The 4,556-nt window shown below is 42.1% G+C and overlaps 1 long non-coding RNA gene across 1 annotated transcript in view; it reads left to right on the top strand.

The window, feature by feature from the left end:
- Window positions 1-147, top strand: part of LOC103476600 (uncharacterized) — a 780-nt gene extending 633 nt beyond the window's left edge. The window contains exon 2 of the long non-coding RNA XR_535503.1: window positions 31-147. This is a non-coding gene — a long non-coding RNA (uncharacterized LOC103476600). The remainder of the gene's footprint in view (window positions 1-30) is intronic.
- Window positions 148-4,556: the final 4,409 nt, after the last annotated feature.

The raw sequence follows: 4,556 nt of genomic DNA, 5'->3' as shown, positions 1-4,556 counted from the left end.
TACAGGAGAGACGTCAGGTCTAAGTTACAGGAGAGATGTTGGACCTGTCCTGAACGCAGCATAATGTTCATGTTTGGACAAAGAAACACTGCCAGATGGTCCAGAAATGGACAAGCATTTATGTCTTATTTTGTGTGCAAACAGTAACATGTTGCATATAAGCAATATCAAATGAATATATTTGAATACAGCATTTATTTTTTATATAGATTTTTTAAAATACAGCATTAAAAATGTTAATGATTGGGGCGGGGTTTATTTATAAAGACATAAGCGCTATCCAATGGGCACACATCAACCAACCAATCACATGTCAATGATGAACTCTGATGTCATTGTTTTTCATCCAATGACTGAGAATCCATGTGGGTCTGCTGAGCGCCTTTGCATATGCTAGGCTAGGCTATTCGTATGCTAAGTAGAGTCGTTAACGCCTCTCGCCCGCCGCTCCCCCTCACCGCCACTCCCCCCCTCCAAGGATTCCGCAATCGACAGATTTCGACTCCCGTGATTGAAAATGCAAACTGTCGATATCTGTCGCTGACTAGCTGCGTTCGCGTCAGAATACAGGGTCAAAAATCCCACTTTTCATGCAGTGAGCCTGACACCATAATGCAAAAGACTGGATGATCTGTTTTGGTGTTTTTGCTACTTTTTTGTGTGGGAAATGTTTGATTTTTGGTGTTGATTCCCCTGATCGGTAATCTCTGCTCTATCTGCTCGTTGAGCTGTTGTTTGTCAATTGCCATGGCAACGGGTCATGCGACACAGAGCGAGAAATGGCAGTATAGAAGTAGTTTTGTCTAGTTTGGTTCTTCACCTGTTTATCAGCTTTATTGTACCTTTATTGCAGCGCACTGCAACCACTGCAATTCCTAAAAGTTAAAAAAGTGACAAAAACTGAACTAAAGGCAGCTTTGGGTAAGCAGCAGGCTTTTTTTCACAAGACCGACAAGAAAGTCACAAAAAGCAACGGAAGCCTCGTTTAGAGCTACACATTTTCAGACGAAGAAGTTGTCAAAGAAGCAACGATTATTATTGCCAACACTGTACTCAAGGATGGAAAAAATGGAACCAATCTGATCTCCACTCTGACGTATAACTGGGAGCAGCTATGATGGCTAGACGAGTGTCATGTCTGGTAACTTGGCTGATCAGCTGGACCAGGTTCTGGCGACACGGTCGCAGCTACATATTATTCAGGTGGATGTGAACACATAAATCAAAAAAACGTGGTGCACTTTCCCTGAAATACTTCTGCGTCTGAGACATTTGAAATAGTTGCAGAAAAGTGCAGTGAAGTCATAAACAGACTTGGGCAGGAGTTTGAGAATATAGGTTCTCGGACCATTTTCGTATCTCTAGTAGTGCTAAACCGAAGTAACCACAGAGTGAGAGCTGGCACGGCTCACCATACAGGACTGTACCAACTCAGGTAAACCGTGGGGGGTAAATACACCACATTATCCCCCTTTTAAGATGAAAATAACATGTTCATCTACATTAACTAAAATATACTAAGGACACTTATTCCAGCTTAAGTGCATTACCACGTAGAACCAAACAATAACCCAAGCATGTACTTACTTGATAAACAAGACATTTTCCATCCCCTTTACCTCTGCATCTAACTCAGATGTAACCCTTAATGTAAAATGAATAATAATGGAACATAACATGCAAAAACCGTTATGCGTAGATAAACACAAGGCTATTCAAGATATCGGTCAGGCGTCTTCCGTGGTCGTGTTGAAAAATAGATGGAGCTGTGCTGATTCCAAAAGGAAGCCTGTTGTAAACAAACAGTCCTTTATGAGTATTGATAGTTGTGTACTTCTTAGAATCCTCATTTAACAGTACTTGTTGATAGGCTGCTGCCAGATCTATCTTTGAGAAGTACTTTCCCCCACTGAGTGTCGCCAGAAGCTCCTCCAAACGTGGAAGGGGGTATGTATCGGCTTCAAGGGCTTGGTTCACCGACACATAAACGGATGGAAGCGTCCCTCTTTAGCACCGGCACTATGGGTGCTGCCCACTCGCTGTGTTTCACAGGTGGAATGATGTTACATTTTTCCAGTCTTTCAAGTTCTTTTTTCACCTTTTCCTTCATCGCGAATGGGAGAGGCCTGTGTTTACAAAATGTAGACGGCACCTCAGGTCTGACCACGATGGCAGCTTTAATGTCTTTCAATGTGCCCAACTCATCCTTGAATACATCACTGTGAGCATCCAAAAGCTCACTGAGTGGTAGATGTTTTCACTCACCCATGTACTTAATCTGCTGCCAGTTAAGCCGGAGTTTTGTCAACCAGTTCCTTCCACACAATGAAGCACCATGTCCCCTAACAACCAACAGTGGCAAATCCATGACTTGGTCTTCATTCTCCACTTTTGCTACAAACTGTCCCAAAACACTTAAACATCCTCCATTGTAAGCTTTGAGCTTCACTTTAGCCGCTGCAAAGGCAGGTGAGAGAACTTCTTCAAATATGTAGGGTGTGAAATGACACACTTTGCTGCTCCTGTGTCAATTTCCATTTCCAAATCAACATTGTCAACTGCAAATGTTGCTTTATATCTTCATCATCCTCAGCATTAACAGTCAAAATGGCTAACTCCTCTTCAGGGTCTTCCTCAGCTGTCACATACTTTGTCTCTCTGCTGCTCTTATTTGGCACAATCTTGTCATGACTCTTTTTCACTTTAGCCCGACATGCTTCCCTAATATGTCGAATCTTTCCACAATTATGGCATTTAGTCTCTTTGAAATGACATTCATTTGCATTGTGGTTTTTTTCCTTTGCATCTGTAGCACATACTTGTTTTTATTGGCCTCACCTTGTGAATGTTTGCCTCACTAGCCCATTCAGCTTCGGCGCCTCTCAGCTCTGGAGTGTCTCTGTCTGCAGTCTCCATATTGAGAGGAATCTCAAAAGCTTTGGCGAAGGTCAGCCGGTCCTGCGAAAGCAACCTCCTCTGGCACGCTTCGTTTTTAATTCCACTTATGAACTGATCCCTCAGTGCAGAATCCAGCGACGCACCAAAATCACAGTTAGCTGCTTGTTGTTTAAGCTCTGCGACATACTGGGCAACAGTCTGACTCGCCTTTTGGTTGCATCTATTAAAACGGAAACGTTCAGCAACTAATAAGGGCTTGGGTTCATAGTGTTCTTTCAAAATGTCCACAATATCGTCAAAAGTCTTGTCTTTTGGTTTTTCAGGCTGTACTAAGTTTCGTAAAAGTCCGTATGCTTTAGCACCCATTACACTTAGCAACACCGCCACGTGCTTTTCTTCGTCAATGTCGTTAGCTTCCAGGTACCAGGTACCAGGTACCGCTCGATATAAGCTGTCCACGGCTCAACCTCCGGTCTCAAGTCATCTATCTTGCCAACCTGAGCCATTGAACTCACTAGTACTGACACTTGACTTCTCCTCTCCTCCAAAAAATATCCTCGTCGCCAATTGTAATGTCTTAAAGAGCAGAGGAGGCTCGGACCATTTTCTTATCTCTTTATTGTAGTGCTAAACCGAAGTACCCACAGAGTGAGAGCTTGCATGGCTCACCATACAAGACTGTACCAACTCAGGTAAACCGTGGGGGGTAAATACACCACAATCAGCTTGGAACATGTGTGTCATTTATTTCCAAACCTTTCATGAATGTGAACACAACATGCTTTGCTGAGCAACTTAGTGCAATGTTCAGCTTGGATGCTGGACAGGTGGAGATTGAAATCATAACATTGCAAAATGACCTCCACCTCAAAGCCCACAAGGCTGCACCAAGAGAAGTACAGTGGTGTAAGCACAGCAGATATGAAGGTTGCCAGCCTGTTTGGTTCAACCTATCTCTGTGAATCAGCATTTTCTGACATAAACTTCATTAAGAACAAACAGAACACGCCTCACTGATGCACATCTGAAAGACTCACTCACAGTTGCAGTGTCAAGTTACACAGCAGATTACAGTAAACTGGTGAACAGCATGCAATGCCAGTCTTCCCACTAACAGGGACCAGATGTCAGTGGCAACATGGCAGTGCCATGGCAAATATAAATTTAAATACTTAAGAATTTTGTTCAATTTAAACATATGTTCATGACATGTAAGCTATAATTCTCTGAAAAATACAGCAGATTCACTAATTGGTTGAAAATGTGAAGATTTATTTAAAAATATGTATTTGTGAAATATGTGATTTTTTAATAAATATTTGATTGTCCTTTAACATTACATAATTTGTAACTTTTTGAAACAGTGCGTGGTGGTTAAAATGATTTGTTATTGGCTTATGAAAATTTGACATTTTTTCTATAAAATACAATGAAAGTGATCATCTGAAAATGTATCAATTACTGTGATTAATAAAGTTTTGAATATTGATATCTGTTTCTCAACTTGTCATTGCCAATAATTGTGAGAAATCATTAACCTGATGCAACTTCGTATAGATCAGCGGTTCTCAACGTGGGCGGTACCGCCCCCCAGGGGGCGTTCAGAGGACGGCAGGGGGTGCTGGCGGACATTTTTACAAAAGGGGGGCGCTGGGATG

The sequence above is a fragment of the Poecilia reticulata genome, linkage group LG15, assembly GCF_000633615.1.
Source record: "Poecilia reticulata strain Guanapo linkage group LG15, Guppy_female_1.0+MT, whole genome shotgun sequence".
Taxonomy (NCBI): Eukaryota; Metazoa; Chordata; class Actinopteri; order Cyprinodontiformes; family Poeciliidae; genus Poecilia; species Poecilia reticulata.
The sequence above is the reverse complement of the archived record's forward strand: the minus strand, read 5'-3'. Positions and strand labels throughout refer to the sequence as shown.